Genomic DNA, 17538 nt, shown 5'->3' on the forward strand with positions numbered 1-17538 from the left:
TTCAGACAAGAAATAATACCGAAAAAATTAAGAAAATCCATGTTTTTTTGTTTTTATAATCGTAATTATATTTGAGATTGTTTAAAATGATCGAAACATATAACTCATAAATGGCCAAACATGCGTGAGTTGAGAGAATTTTTTATGTTGCTTTCTCGACTTAAAAATTGTAAGCAGTTTACCGAAAAAAAAGCTCCTTGCACAACAATCATTGTCATATTGATCTGAAAATTCTCACAGAGGTTAATTAAATGTTGATGAATAAAATTTAATTAGCATTTGCATGAAATATTAATATTAAGTGTCTTCGGGGAATATTCATATTGCACTTAGATTAAATATGTTGTAATGGTAAATTCATACAGTTTAAAAATTTATTGTGTCTCTCTATTTAGACTGCGCTAAAAAAATCTAATTAATTTTTATTCCCATAACTATTTTCAAGATTGTGAGCAAATATGAATTAAATATTTTGAAAACTTTGACGAAAGGAGCCTTTTTAGTGGTGTCAATATAAAATATATTTAAAAAATATAATTTCAAAACCATTAGACATAATGGCACCAAATTGTGTACAGATTATAGTATTGTAGATCTGTTCATATAGTTTAAATTTCACAAATTTTGGCTGAAAATTGTAGAAGTAAACAAAAGCTCAAAAGTAATTAGAGGTCACACACTTCGAGCAGATAGAACCTATTATTTTCTCCTAACGAATGAAGTGAAGTATTTACATAATAAATACTTTTTTAACAAGAAAATGGTTTACAAACAATTAACTTTTCCTATTTCTCTTTTTGTTCTTAAAACCCCTTTCCTTTGCGATTTGTTTAAATATGCACATTTGTATTAAATAATTGAATAATTAGCCCTATTATATAGCCAGAAAATTAGTAACGCAAGTTATTGTAATAATTACTGCCTTTATTCGATGTATATGCATATACATCCCTGATGTCTATGTTAAGACGCTAAGTAGTGGATGCGCTATGCGCTCGTGATCAAGGTCGAGCTCTTCTACCGTGATTGGGAGCTTAATGTCTTCTCATCCCTGCAGTACATTCACTGTTGGAACACTAGGTCAGGTAGAAATGATAAATGATAAACACTAGGTCAGGTAGAACTAGGTCAGGTTGTCATGGTGTGATTGCGTACTCAGGCTTGGAATTTCCCGGGTCACTTAATTGAAACTGGAGGAGAGTTGATGGAGTTTGAAAGACATCGAAATCTTACCTTCATTTGTGCTCTGGATATAATGTCCGTTCCCTTTTAATAAAAGAAGGCATTTTCATTTTCCGTTGTTTCGATGCTATCCGTCATAATGGAAATGTTTCTGAGAACAAGAGGCAACCCTTTGATGGTGAAGGATTAGAAATAACAGTAGAGTAGTGTGCCTGAGAACAGAATGGCAACCCTTCGACGGTAGAGTGAGGCAAGGTCGTCAAGCGTTGCCTGGATTTACAGTACAGCTCATTGTCTAGGAATCACTAATCCTATCTTTGTCCTTTACTAAAGGCATAAGAAACTTAGAATGTTGTTCTCAACTCAGTCTTTCAATTTTATACAAAAATGTCTGACTCCAAATAAGAATTTGTCAGGATACAAGGTTCACTATAACCAAAGCGAGGGTTCACTATAAACGAAAACATTAATGTATTTTTTAATGTATGCGGTTCGGGACCAACGATTTAGGTTCATTATAGCAGAATGTTCACTATAACCGAGTTCACTATATCCAGAGTTGACTGTAGTTAGCAAAAATTTAATAGGAATTACTTTTGTTGGGAACGTTGGGAATGGGAAAGCCGAATATTCAGTCGGTTTCTGTGGAATTGAAAAAGAAGTGATTCGAAAGTTGTGACTGCTGTCATTGTGTTCGATAAGGTCGGTTGTTGCAAAAAAAATGGAGCAAATAATAATAATAATGATAATAATAATAATAATAATAATAGTAATAATAATAATAATAATAATAATAATAAAGCCACCGGCGTAGCTCGGTCCGTTAAGGCGGTTGCCTGCCGATCCGGAGTTACGGTCGGGAGCGGGGTTTCGATTCCCGCTTGGGCTGATTACTTGGTTGGGTTTTTTTCCGAGGTTTTCCCCAACCGTAAGGCAAATGTCAGGTAATCTATGGTGAATCCTCGGCCTGATCTCGCCAAATTTCATCTCGCTATCACCAATCCCATCGACGCTAAATAACCTCGTAGTTGATACAGCGTCGTTAAATAACCAAATAAATAATAATAATAATAATAATAATAATAATAATAATAATAATAATATAACTATAATAAAGAATACACGTTTTATTTTTAGTTTCATAGAATCACTAACCCTCCAGGAGCAGCACGGCATACACTAGTAATCCAGTCATATTTAGATTATTGCGTCATCATCACGAAACCGCCACCAACCGTGCAGAAACTCGTGTACCTTCCTACAACATTGTCCTCACACTTCCAATTTGCTCGCATACACTGCAATATATTGGTAACAGTTTAATTTTCCATTGGCTTTGAGTGGATTACAATTGTATGCCACGCGATTACTGATGTGATCTTCCTTTATGATGTAGGTCGTAAATATTTCTTATTACTGTATTATTATCAGGATAATAATGACCTGTGATACGTCTACCGCTATGGAGTAACGAGCCTGGGTTCAAATCCTGATTAGAACAAGTTCCTTGGTTGAGGATTTTGCGAGGTTTTCCTTCAAACAATTGAATCAGAATTACAGGGTAACTTCCGGCGCTGGACCTCGGTCTCATTTCGCCATCATTACATTCTCATTTTTCATAACCATAATAATCATCATGATCATCATCGTTTCTCTCCCACAATGTCAATCAGTCGCAAAGATTACGTGTTCATAATTCTTGTGTTCGCTTCGCCTGCGATGTCCCTCGCGCTGATCACATTACCCCATCCTTCCAATCTTTAAACTGGCTACGGCTTAACGAACGTAGAAATTTTCATTCCCTTGTTCTCCTTTTCGAAGTTTTTCACACCTCTACACCTACCTACCTTGCCTCCCGTTTCAGTTACCTGTCATCATATCATAATCTCTTCACACTCACGCAAAATAGCCGCATATTAGCCATACCAACACATAAGATATCATCGTATTTATCATCATACACAATCTCGCTATCGCGCATGTGGAATACCCTACCCAGTGACATCAGAGACTGTCGGAATTTAGCAGTGTTCAAAAACAAACTTATTAAGCATTTTCTCACTGCGTAGAATAGGTTTAATTTTCACTATTGTAAATTAATAAAAATAATTTTTCTTTCTTCTTAACTTCTGCAATAAACTGTCTACCCTTCATTAATCAGTTAATCTTTTAGTACTTTTATTTTTATTGTATTTGTAAATTTAATATTAATTGTAATTGCATTCTTAATATTGTAGTTGCAATCCCCTGGCAAAGGGGAAGAGAAGGCCTCATGGCTTTATCTCTACCAGGTTATATATATATATAAGTAGTGAATAAGTAAATAAATAAATAAATAAATAAATAAATAAAATATTTCAGGCTTGCTTCGAAGTAGAATCGGCTGCGGACCGCCACGGAACTTCGATCCCGTGGTAAGTGGTCTTTAGTTGCTGGTGATAGTGCTATGTACCGTGTGCTGTCCCCTGGGCACATGGCAGCTTGTGGGACTGGGGTTGAAGGGCCATGGTGATGCCTCCGCGGAAAGGTAAAGGGATTCCAAAGGTTGTAGAGGAGTTGATGGCGGCGCGTAGGGAACTTTGTAGCAGGGGTGGCCTTAGGGTATAGCTATACACCACTCCATTGCGGGTAGTAAAATGGATCCATCTAAACGGCGTATTTTCCAGAACATTCCGCAATGACATTTCAGTAACTATTGCGCTAATTCTGAAGCTAGGCGCATTCCTCAACCCACTCTGGCTGACTACACTAAGATTTGCTACGTACCCAGGTTCCGAACCGACAACTCCACTCCTTCCTATGCGAGCTACATCCGGTATTCGGGGATTTCTACGAAATGATGACGGAATGGAGAGATGTTGACCGAATGATGTATTTACCTATTATGGGAAATCGGGAAAATTCCGAAAATAACCGCAGCTGCGATGTTTCCCATGACAAATTTCAATGAAAAATCCCAGGTGTGACCGGGACTCGAACCCGGACTGCCAGAGTGATAGACAAAAGGTCTGACAATTCAGTCACAGCAGGGGAAGATATATACCATGCCATATAGCAGAATTAAATTTCTTCTACGTGGTTTGCGCTTTGACAACACCCAGTGAATATCTACTGATGAGCAGTTGCTCGCATTTCTAGGACGATGTTCGTTTAGAGTCTATATTCCAGCCAAACCAGCGAAATACTGGATTAAGATTTTTGTAATAGTTGATAGGCTACATATAATCTTGAAATTTACGCGGGAACAAAACCCGATTAAGCATTTCAATAGAAAACAGTGTCCACAATGAACAGGAATACAGTGCAGGAGTAGTTGTAAGAGTAGGCCTATATAAGGTGTTTGAACCAGATAAAAATAGCTATAGCCTACATGAAATCACATACTTATGATAATGCCTTATGATTTTCAGGTATGATAATAAATAGACATAGTTGTGTATTGAAAATTTATTGTGTCTTTGCTACTCAAGTTACTCATGATTTAGTAATTAATTAGTACGGATTCCTATTATAATCGCCGCGACTACTGATACATAAAAATATCACGCGACTACTGAAGTGTTAACATATCTAAATGTTCATCAATTTGTAATGTTAGTATAAGGCAGATTTTTATTTAAATTTGTTCATTACTATATTTATCCATAATTCATTTGGAGAATGTAATTTTGTACTACTGCTACTGCTGCTGCTGCTGCTACTTCTACTCCTAAACCTAGTTAAAGATGAATGTGTACAACTTTCAGACACCTTTTATTTGTTCTGGAGTCCTGGCACCGGGCATTGCAGAGTCAGGTGATGTGGAGTATCGGTGGAATAATGATAATGTTGGGGGAAAACTTAAGAACCCAAAAAGAAACCAACGCGCCCAACTTTGCGCACAAACAATTCCCTCGTGACCTAGGCTGGGATCGAACCCAGGTCGCTACAATGGAGAAAATGAGCAAACGGAATAAGGATTTGTTATGGGAATATAGATAAAAAATTATCTCATAAGAATGTCTTATAGACAGGAATAGAAACGAGAAAGCTTTTCATAATTTCTTAAGAATGGCAGAGCTGCTGTTTAGTAACTTGTTGAAAAGGTTCCATTATTAGTTACAACAGTGGTTGCCAAACGCCACGAAATTGTGACGAAACAGAAATGCAACCATCACCATCTCAGAGAGAGGGTTGGAATGGGTATCTCCTCAAGTAATGCCGTGCAGTTAAAACAGTGCAGAGACTGGTTGTGACCGGAAAACAAAATCAATATAATATTCTTCTACTTATACATTTTATCCGTTTTAACTCTTCTCATCCCATTCATTATTTTTATACAATTGATAAAATAAATAATTTCTGATTCACCATGTAGGCCTAAGAAAAAACGTAATTTGTATCAGTATACGTTCTATGAAATTAGGATAACGCACCAGGCTGGTCATGAAGTTACAAATTACACTACTTCAGTCGAAAAAACGCCGAAACATTTTATCCTGATTAAGACATACAAGCCGATAATTTATATTGTTTGTTTGTTAATGAAATATTGAACTTACAGATAATGACGTGGTAACCTTTATGAAAACAAGAATAATGTTCTTCTATAATACATTTTACGTTGTAAAATCAATTAAGCACCTCATATTCTCTCAATCAGCACGAAAGGAAAACCGTTCCTCCATGCTTCTTTCTTTTTAGTAGATTATTTTACGATGCTTTATCAACATCTTAGGTTATTTAGCTTCTGAATGAGATCAAGGTAATAATGCCGGTGAAATGAGTCCAGGGTCCAGCACCGAAAGTTACCCAGCATTTGCTCAGATTTGGTTGAGGGAAAACCCCGGAAAAAAACCTCAACGAGGTAACTTGCCCCGACCGGGTTTCGAACCCGGACCACCTTGTTTCGCGACCAGACCCGCTAACCGTTACTCCATAGGTGTGGACTCCCATGCTTCTTAAAATTTACTTTTTGCGTATTTGTTTTCTGTTTTGGAAATAACATTCTGAGACACATTATCCTACACACTTACAGTATTACAAGTGCACATCCGTTAATGATATCTACATACTTCTAATGAAGGGGCAAGAAAAGGGCGAGTGTGATACCACCGACAGACTTGAGTAGAAGCAGGGGCGTGTGTCGTGAAAGCTTTTGGTGAGGACTGGGTTACAAAACATGATACCCATATGAGAAAGTAGGATTATTAGTATTCCGAACTTTATCTGAACAATATTGTGTAAAATGTAATTTATTACATTTTTATCTGCGTATTGTGACCAACACCAATGAATACAGTATAACCCCGTTAATACGCTCCTCAAGAGACTGTCACCTAAAATCGTTATAAGCGGGACAGCGTTATAGACAGGAAATGATTTATGAAATACGAGAAAACAATTTAAACACCACTTCATTTGAAACATATTATATTCTCCATTAGATATAGTGCAAAATACAAATACGAACTCATTTCATATAAAAAATATAATTGATTGTTGTTTTTCGTGATTTTCTACCGCTATTTTTAATGATAACGTTTTCTCAGTGGATCAAGTGACTACAGGTGACTTCACTTGATACACCGTTAAGAGCAAAACTAATATAATTTTTCACTTATAGACAAAGATTTCCGCTTTGCCATTTTTCACTATCAAACTTAGTGCACACTAGTGTCGTGCAATGTTTGAACATGTGAGGGGATGTCAATATAGTACAAACTTCGTCGTACTCCAAAGGCGTCCCAACAGTACGTGGAAGTGAAGAATGTAAACTAAAATAACCGAGTCCATTGAAAACCGGTAAGAGGTCTTATGTTCGGTTCATGTTTGCCGAGTCTCTGTAGAAGCGTTTACTCAATCTTCCCCTTTCCTCTCATATGTTCGGTGTCTTTCTTCTTAGTTCTTCTTCGCCCTTCGCCTTTATGCTTTAGCTGCATAAGGATATCAGACACATATCTTGCGAACTTACCCATAGTAATGAGTAGACATCGTATCTTTAGGTTTTTACCTATTGTTTTCCTTAATAGCCTATCAGGCCCATCAGTAACTATTATAACTTATATAGTGTATTCCTGCCATTATAATAATGCAATTTTATAGTGCCTATACGCACCTATTTTCACGTTACGACCTACCTTTTCTGCACCTACAACAACCTTTTCTCGCCTTAAATCATATTTAAATCGTATCCCCCCCAATACAAGCAGTAACAATTCATAATACTAAAAATATTAATCCTCGAAGACGGAATTGGTGAGGGATCGACACTGCCACAGCCCAACAATAAATTATATCATAGCAGTAGTCGGGTAAACGGGTGCGGCAGTCTTTGTAGGCAGGAAAGTGTCGGTCCTTTTATTTATGGCGGTAGCGGCAGCCAGATCAAAAGACCTTGTCAACAATAGTCATCCAAGCAAAATCCATTGTGAAGAGTTTAAGACTCCTTTCTTCACACATTTCCGAAACAGTCTAGGAAAGAGCTTCGTAATTTTGGTATTGTGCTTCTGTGCTTGTGCTACAAAATGCCGAAAATGGAAACTTCCAAGTGTATTAATAAGAAAAAGGATTTCAGATTTCTACAGAATTAAAGTATGATTAGCTTTTACATGAAGGAGACTAATATATTGACATCGAGATTTTTTAATGTTAAAGTGATTTCATAAAAAGGAAATTACCGGTAGAACAACTTCCGAGAGTGCTGACCGCAGATTTTTTTCAGGTAAAGAGTGAAATTTCTTTCTTGCACTCGGAGTGCAATGACCCTCAGTAAAACCGCAACAATATAATCACCATGCTTTTAAAACATTATAAGTTTCGCAATTTGTAAGAAATTTTTTACTTATTTCCGATTCTAAAAAAGAGCTACAACCGGGATTTGGAAGCATTACAAGAGAGTAAAATTACGCAGGATTATATATCAAAAGTCCAGAGACCGTATAAAATGAGCATATTGAACGAAATAGCATTACAAGAAGGAGCGTATTAACGAGGTTTTACTGTATTAATATTTAAACATCATAATCAATTAACTTAATATCTGAAATCATAGTAGAAGGATTTCTTCGCAATGGCTGTAATCTCCCTGCCTCTCTTTCTTCGTGACTGGAACATTAATATTATATTTAAATTCCGTAATAAAATTTCTCTTGGTCAGTAAGAAAATAAAAGGATAATTCATTACATTTGTATATTAATATTTTCTTCAGACGAACTTGTTCCACTTTCAAACTTTTTCACTTTTCACATTTCCTTATGGAAAATCTGCTTTAAGGGAGTAATTCTAGCACATGAAATTCTAAAAGGGGTAGGATACTGGATATTTTTTCTCACGTAACTCTGCGTAGTATATCGAGTGCCTCGTTGCGTTTAATTTGTCTCTATATTCATCTAGTTTCACCCTCGAAAAATAAAAAGGGCATCTTCAGGTCTATTATGGAAAGAAGTTAATAAAACAACAAACAATAAAACAATAAAACAATAGCTATCCCATTTTCTTTAAATAATAAAGGTAATAAACCAATTTCATCTATACTACAAATTAAAATGCATAATTCTTATTGTTCCGATGTAAATTGCAATTGTTCATTTATTAATGAAGTTAATGAGGTTAAATACTTGGGTATAATTATTGCTAATAATTTAAAATGGAATAATCATATTCATTATATTTGTAATGACTTACATAAAACATTATGTTACTTTCTGGTTCTAAGAAATAATTTGTCAATTAACTGTTTACGTATAATTTATTTAGCATTATTTCAATCTATAATTATGAATGGTATCATAGGTTGAGGTGGAACTTATAAATCCAACCTTTGTCCGTTAATTTTACTACAGAAAAAAGTATTACATTTTTTTTAAGACAGAAAGATTACCCAACTGAATTGTTGTTTAAACACTTCAAAGTTTTCAATATTAAACAAATGTATTATTTTATTCTATTAAAATATTTTCATAGAAATTTTAATAACTTTGGAAGGTATATACATAAATATAGAACTAAAAATATGAATTTTCTTCGTTTGTGTGAAGCAAAATGTGAAACCATTGCAGCTTTTTATCATAGCATGAGTCAAGGTCCCAGATTATTAAACAAATTTTATTCCAATATTATTTTAACCACGAATTCTCTCCAAATTAATAAAAAAATGTATTGCATTTATAGTTTGAGTTTAAACATATTAAACACTATTTAATCTGTATTCACTCTCAATTTTAATCATTTTATTTTTTTCTGTATTGGAATCCCCTCCTGAGCACGAGTCTTACTCATTCAGAAGTGGGCTAGTTTATCTTGCATTGTATTTATTAACTTGTATTCATTTCAAACTTACTAGCAATAAAATAAATAAATAAATAAATAAAAATAAATAAATAGTTGTGAATATATTGCATAAGCAGTCGTGGAGAGCCGATAAGGGGTCTTCCTCCAGCTTAAGGGTTGGGAGAAGTGCTAACTACCCTTCACCGTAATAAACAGCTTGTTACGAAACTAAACAATAAGCCTCGGAATGGGATTAAATCCAGACGTGTGAGAGGGGTAGGGCATGTAACACGTACGGGCGAATCCAGAAATGCATATAGTGTTAGTTGGGAGGCCGGAGGGAAAAAGTCCTTTGGAGAGGCCGAGACATAGATGGGAGGATAATATTAAATTGGATTGGAGGGGGTTGGGATATGATGATAGAAACTGCACAGGATAGACACTGGTGGCGGGCTTATGTGAGGTCGGCAATGAACCTCCGGCTTCCTTAAAAGCCATAAGTAAGAAAAGAGATATGATAAATTTGTTTCGGCTAATATGAGTTTTCACCAAGTTCACGAACGAAGCATCAATCTTATGTGCCTTGTACATGTAGGAACATGATTAGGCGAACTTCGTTTTTTTGGCAAGTTCACAAAGAACGCATAATTGTATCTTAAGTGCCTTATGTACATAGGAACATGATTCGGCAATGTCTTTTACCATCTTCACGGAAAAAAAAACGTATGGGTGTGTATTAGCGTCGTACATTTCAGGTGCTATGTTCGGTTCAAGTTAGTCCAGTATGACTATGTGCTCTATACACATAGAAACATGATTCGGCGAATTTCGTTTTTTGACAAGTTCACAAAGAACGCATGATTGTATCTTAAGTGTCGTATGCACGTAGGAACATGATTCGGCAATATCTTTTGCCAAGTTCACGGACAAAAAACGCATGGTTGTCTATTAGCGTCGTGCATTTTAGACACTATGTTCGGTTCATATTAGTCGAGTATGACTAAGTTCGATATTCGCCTATTTTTTTCTCTATATAAGGAGGACTGTCGTGTCTTTTCCACCGTGTTATAAAATATTCGCTGTCCTCTACTGCAGCCCCTTCATGTTTTAACCGCTTAAGGATTTTAACACAGATCTTGCGATTAGTTTTTCATATTAAAATAAGACGAAGTTTGTAATGTCCTCCCTCATATTACAACATTGCAGGATACTAGTGTGTATCTCAACGAACTATATTCATAAGGAACATAGATTTCTGTCGAGATGGAAAACCGGTAATTGAACAAGTTCACTTGTGTATTGTGGGCGAAGAAAATGTGGTATGCTCGGCCAATAAAACTTACACATTAGTTGAGACCAGATGATACTTGACTTTCGAGTATGGTTAAACAAATTGTGGTAGATATTGCAAATTTCATGCATCCCATTTTTTGATTCAATATACTAAGTGTTGTCATACTTACTTACAAATGGCTTTTAAGGAACCCGAAGGTTCATTGCCGCCCTCACATAAGCCCGCCATCGGTCCCTATCCTGTGCAAGATTAAGCCAGTCTCTATCATCATATCCCACCTCCCTCAAATCCATTTTAATATTATCCTCCCATCTACGTCTCGGCCTCCCTAAAGGTCTTTTTCCCTCCGGTCTCCCAACTAACACTCTATATGCATTTCTGGATTCGCCCATACGTGCTACATGCCCTGCCCATCTCAAACGTCTGGATTTCAAGTTCCTAATTATGTCAGGTGAAGAATACAATGTGTGCAGTTCTGTGTTGTGTAACTTTCTCCATTCTCCTGTAACTTCATCCCGCTTAGCCCCAAATATTTTCCTAAGCACCTTATTCTCAACCACCCTTAACCTATGTTCCTCTCTCAGAGTGAGAGTCCAAGTTTCACAGCCATATAGAAGAACCGGTAATATAACTGTTTTATAAATTCTAACTTTCAGATTTTTGGAGAGCAGACTGGATGATAAGAGCTTCTCAACCGAATAATAACACGCATTTCCCATATTTATTCTGCGTTTAATTTCCTCCCGAGTGTCATTTATATTTGTTACTGTTGCTCCAAGATATTTGAATTTTTCCACCTCTTCGAAGGATAAATCTCCAATATTTATATTTCCATTTCGTACAATATTCCCGTCACGAGACATAATCATATACTTTGTCTTTTCGGGATTTACTTCCAAACCGATCGCTTTACTTGCTTCAAGTAAAATTTCCGTGTTTTCCCTAACCGTCTGTGTATTTTCTCCTAACATATTCACGTCATCCGCATAGACAAGAAGCTGATGTAGCCCGTTCAATTCCAAACCCTGCCTGTTATCCTGAACTTTCCTAATGGCATATTCTATAGCGAAGTTAAAAAGTAAAGGTGATAGTGCATCTCCCTGCTTTAGCCCGCAGTGAATTGGAAAAGGATCAGATAGAAACTGACCTATACGGACTCTGCTGTATGTTTCACTGAGACACATTTTAATTAATCGAACTAGTTTCTTGGGAATACCAAATTCAATAAGAATATCATATAATACTTCCCTCTTAACCGAGTCATATGCCTTTTTGAAATCTATGAATAACTGATGTACTGTACCCTTATACTCCCATTTTTTCTCCATTATCTGCCGAATACAAAAAATCTGATCAATAGTCGATCTATTACGCCGAAAACCGCACTGATGATCCCCAATAATTTCATCTACGTACGGAGTTAATCTCCTCAAAAGAATATTGGACAAAATTTTGTACGACGTCAACAGAAGTGATATTCCTCGAAAGTTACCACAGTTGGTTTTGTCCCCCTTTTTAAAAATAGGTACAATTATGGACTCCTTCCATTGATCTGGTACAATTTCCTTTTCCCAAATAGCAAGTACAAGTTTATAAATTTCGCTATATAATGCACTTCCACCCTCTTGTATTAATTCTGCTGGAATCTGATCGATACCTGGAGACTTGTACTTTTTCAGATTTTCTATCGCAATTTCGACTTCTGAAAGCGTGGGTTCGGGTATAAATGGCTCAGCAGTTTGTATTTCAATTTCGTCCCGATCATTTCTATTTGGCCTATGTACATTTAGTAGTTGCGCAAAATAGTTTTTCCATCTGTTTAGGATTGATGGAGAGTCTGCAAGCAAGTCACCATTCTCATCCTTGATCACGTTTACCCTTGGCTGATATCCGTTCTTAAATTCCTTTATACCCTTATATAAATCTCGAATGTTTTTATTCTTACTATTTGTTTCTACCTCATTCAGTTTTTCCTTCAAGTAACCTCTCTTATTATTCCTAAGTGTACGACTTGCTTCCCGTCTTTCATTGAAATAATTATCTCTCTTCTCCTCAACTGGATCCTGTAAGAATTTCAATTTTGCCTGTTTCCTTCTTTCTACTACCATGCAACAATCTTCATCAAACCACGGTTTCTTTTTCTTAGTTTCATAATAACCTATGCTCTGCTCAGCTGCAATTTTGATACTATCTCTGATATTTTCCCACACGCTATTAACATCTAATTCTTTCTCAACTTCGTCGGAACTTTCTAAAGTGGCAAACCTATTCGAAATTTCGACCTGATAATTTTGCTTAGCTTCCTCGTCCTTTAATTTCAAAATATTGAATTTAGTAATATTAACTTGTTGCTCTACTCGCTTGGCTACTGATAATCTTTCTCTTAATTCTCCAATCACCAAATAATGGTCAGAATTACAGTCTGCACCCCTGAAAGTTCGAATATCTACTATACTAGTATGTCTCCGTTTATCTATCAAGATGTGATCAATTTGGTTGTGTGTCAATCCATCTGGAGAAGTCCAAGTATATTTATGTATATCCTTATGGGGGAATGTTGTACTTTTGACAATTAAATTTTTCGATGTGGCAAAGTTGACTAATCTAACTCCATTGTCACTACTAATTGCGTGTAGGCTCTCTTTTCCAATAGTTGGTCTAAAAACCTCCTCCCGTCCTACTTTAGCGTTGAAATCCCCCAATAAAATTTTCATGTGATATCTAGGGAACTGATCAAAAGTATGTTCCAATTCTTCATAGAAGCTATCCTTTATATAGTCGTCTTTCTCTTCTGTAGGGGCGTGAGCATTTATAACCATGATGTCGCACCATCTACCCTTAAGTACTAAATATGATAACCTGTCACTGATAAATTCGACCTTTTTTACTGCTGATTTTATTCTTTTATGTACAAAGAATCCTGTTCCTAATTGGTGATTATTGTTTCCTTCCCCATAATACAACAAGTAATCTCCTATTTGTGATATGCCATTCCCATCTAACCTAACCTCTTGTACTCCCACAAAGTCTATTCTATATCTAGCTAGTTCTTTTGCTACTAATGTTACCCCTCCTGTTCTATAAAGACTAGTTACGTTCCAAGTGCCAAATCTCAAAACCTTATTCCTTTGCTGTGGTCGTGCCAGAGAATCAGTCCTATTCCGAGGCTTACTGTAGGAATTCGTAACAAGCTGTTTTTTACGGTGATGGGTTGTTAGCCCTTCGCCCAACCCCCAAGCTGGAGGACCACCCCTTATCGGCTGTCCACGACTGCTTATTCAATATATTCGCAGCTACCCTCCATATCTGGAGGCCGTCTCCTCTATCCGCAACCTGAGGACGCGCCATGCCGTGGTGATAGGGACCCACCATACATGGAAGTGTTGTCATAAAATATTCAAAATATTTATAGTAGATCATCGATTATCCGAAGGAACTGGGGACGGGGGTTGTTCGGATAACCGTTCAATTACGAAAACAATTTGTACCGGTATCATAGGAGAGTATGAAACAAAAAAAAAACTGATATTAAAAACAAAACTGTACATACAGTACATATTTTGTGTCACACGTCTTACAAATAACAGAGAACTGAATAGCCTAGTTTGACAAGTTCAAAATGGTCATTAAATTAGGCCTACAGTTTAGTAAGTGAAGTCCATTTTTTTTTTGCTTCAGAGCTGAGACTCGTTTTTTTGCCGCTAAATCTCGTAAATATCTCTAGCAAAACTTCTATATGGCGCGCGCGCAAATTTGAATTTGGCGACTGGAACGCTTTCGGTTAACCGATGTTTGGGTTGATCGGTATTCGGATAATCGATGATCTACTATACATAATTACTAACACTTATTCTAGTCTACAGAATGAAAATATTTCCGAATTATTAGAAGGGAATAGGTGAGGCGTTTGGTTGCAAAATCAGATACATCATTAAAACATAATTTTTCAGTATGAAGGAAAAAGGTTTGCAAAGAACCAAGGATTTGCAACTAATACTATTCTTTCATTATACAAATCAATTTGATGCATCTGGCTTTGGAGCATAACAGTACTCAGCAGTTGTAGAATCATATCAAAATATGAAATATAACATTAACTCATTTTCGAAAAAGAAGTGATGTAGCCTATCTGATTTTGCAACTACATGCCTCAGGTATGAATTTGCTGCGTACGGTACTTTTTATAAGAAAAATCATATTTATCTACAAAAACCAATTTCGAATAGTTCACAACTTTTTAGTTTTTGCTTCCTTCTTTTATTCTTGTACTTACTGCAGGCCTACTTTATTAAAATTCATTAGTTCTTATTTGCGAAGAAGAAAGAGGTTCTGGTTATGTTATTAGTTTCATATCTGGTATACTCACTGAAATGGTTGACGTCGGCAAGTCAAAGAATTACTAGTGACTGTAGCGCAAACTAAAAATCGCGGAATTCCCTTGCAACACTGGTTTATAGTTTTATTTATTACAAGTCATCAATATGGACTACGCTTCTAGGGTGAACATAAGACCTGATTGTTGATGCTGAATGTTGAACTTGCCCTCTACAGTCCCAAAATACTGTATGGATAATAAGAATAGTTTATGAACTGAATTAGAAATATAGAAATACACAATACTGTAACGTTAACTTATACTGACTAATGCGGCGTGTAAGAGAGAGAGAGAGAGAGCGAGAGAGAGAGAGAGAGAGAGTAAAACAATAAACGCGCGAAGAGCGGTGTAAACTTGTGTATCAAAGAGTTGCCAACGTTAACCGTTTGAGTGGGACGATAATATTCGTTCTGGTACTAGTTCTGACTCTGATATTGGTTCTTCTTCTGGATGTGGTATTCCTTCCCATGTAACGACCGGGATCGAATTCAAATCCTGGTTGTGATAAGTTACCAGGCTGGGGTATTAATCAGGCTTTCTCTGGACCAATTCAAACGGAATTACTGGGCAACTTTCAGCGTTGAAACTCGAATTCATTTCGTCATTATTTAGCCACATGTCATTGTCACCACTAAAATAGCCCTGGTTGAGACACTGTGCAACGTGCTGTATTCGTACAAGAGCGCGTTCGTTCAGCGACAACTATTATTCAGAACCATTCCCCGAACGCAAGCTGGCGATACAAGGAGGGTAGAGACGACTTGGTTTTGCCTGCTCTAAACCTGGGTACGCAGTGAGCCTTAATGTAATCACACAATGTGACTTGGGAATGCGCCCCGCCTGAGGGTTAGCAAGATACATCTTCTAGATCATACTGCAGAATCGTACTACTGTCTTTAAATTAATTTCTGAAGCAGATATTGATTCATTGTTCTGAAACCGGTTGGCCTAGTGGCTCGTGTTATTCATCTGGTTTATCTTCGCTTCACCACAGTCGAAGAAGTCTAACGTTTCTAATACAGCAGATATACTGCTTTATTTAATTTAATAAAGCTATATTCTGAACACTAGGCGTAATAGATCGAATATTGATAAGATTTTTGTGTTCGACAGATATTGGAGAACAAATGGGAGTATAAGGGTACAGTACATCAGTCATTCATAGATTTCAAAAAAGCATATGACTAGGTTTAGAGAGAAGTTTTATATAACATTCTTATTGAATTTGGTATTCAAATTAAACCAGTTCGAATAATTAAAATGTGTCTCAATGAAACTACCATCAGAGTCCGTACAGGCCAGCTTCTGTCTGATTCCTTTCCAATTCACTGCGGGCTAAAGCAAGGAGATACACTATCATCTTTACTTTTTAAAAATCCCCTCTTCAATATGCCATTAGGAAAGTTCAGGATAACAGAGAGGGTCTGGAATTGAACAGGTTACATCAGCTTCTTGTGTATGCGGATGACGTGAATATGTTAGGAGTAAATAAAGAAACGATTAGGGAAAACACGGAAATTTTACTTGAAGTAAGTAACGCTATAGGTTTGGAAGTAACCTCCGAAAAGAGGAAGTATATGATTATGCCTAGTGACCAGTATATTGTACGAAATGGGAATATAAAAATTGGAGATTTACCCTTCGAAGTGGTGGAAAAATTCAAATATCTTGGAGCAACAGTAACAAATTTTATTTATTAATTTATTTTATTGTTTATTTATTTATTTATTTGTTTATTTAATACTTTACACTTGAGCTACATTAGGCATTGCAGCCCGAAAGAGCAGAAGCTCGTGCTCGGGCGCAGTTCAGGACAGTTATGACATTCGGGAGGCAATTAAACGCAGAATAAATATGGGAAATGCATGTTATTATTCGGTTGAGAAGCTTTTGTCACCTAGCCTGCTGTCAAAAAATCTTAAATTTAGAATTTATAAAAGAATTATATTACCGGTTGTTCTTTATGATTGTGAAACGTGGACTCTCACTTTGAGAGAGGAACAGAGATGAAGGGTGTTTGAGAATAAGGTTCTTAGGAAAATATTTGGGGCTAAGAGGGATGAGTTACAGGAGAATGGAGAAAGTTACACAACGCAGAACTGCACGTATTGTATTCTTCACCTGACATAATTAGGAACATTAAATTTGGGCGTTTGAGATGGGAAGGGCATGTAGCACGTATGGGCGAATCCAGAAATGCATATAGAGTGTTAGTTGGGAGGCCTGCGGGAAAAATACCTTTGGGGAGGCCGAGACGTAGATGGGAGGATAATATTATAATGAATTTGAAGGAGGTGGAATAGGATGATAGAGAGTGGATTAATATTGCACAGGATAAGGATTGATGGCGGGCTTGTGCGAGGGCGGCAATGAACCTGCGGATTCCTTAAAAGCCTTTTGTAAGTAAGTAATATTCTCAACTCACAAACAGCACCT

Source organism: Periplaneta americana, chromosome 10 (assembly GCF_040183065.1).
Source record: "Periplaneta americana isolate PAMFEO1 chromosome 10, P.americana_PAMFEO1_priV1, whole genome shotgun sequence".
Taxonomy (NCBI): Eukaryota; Metazoa; Arthropoda; class Insecta; order Blattodea; family Blattidae; genus Periplaneta; species Periplaneta americana.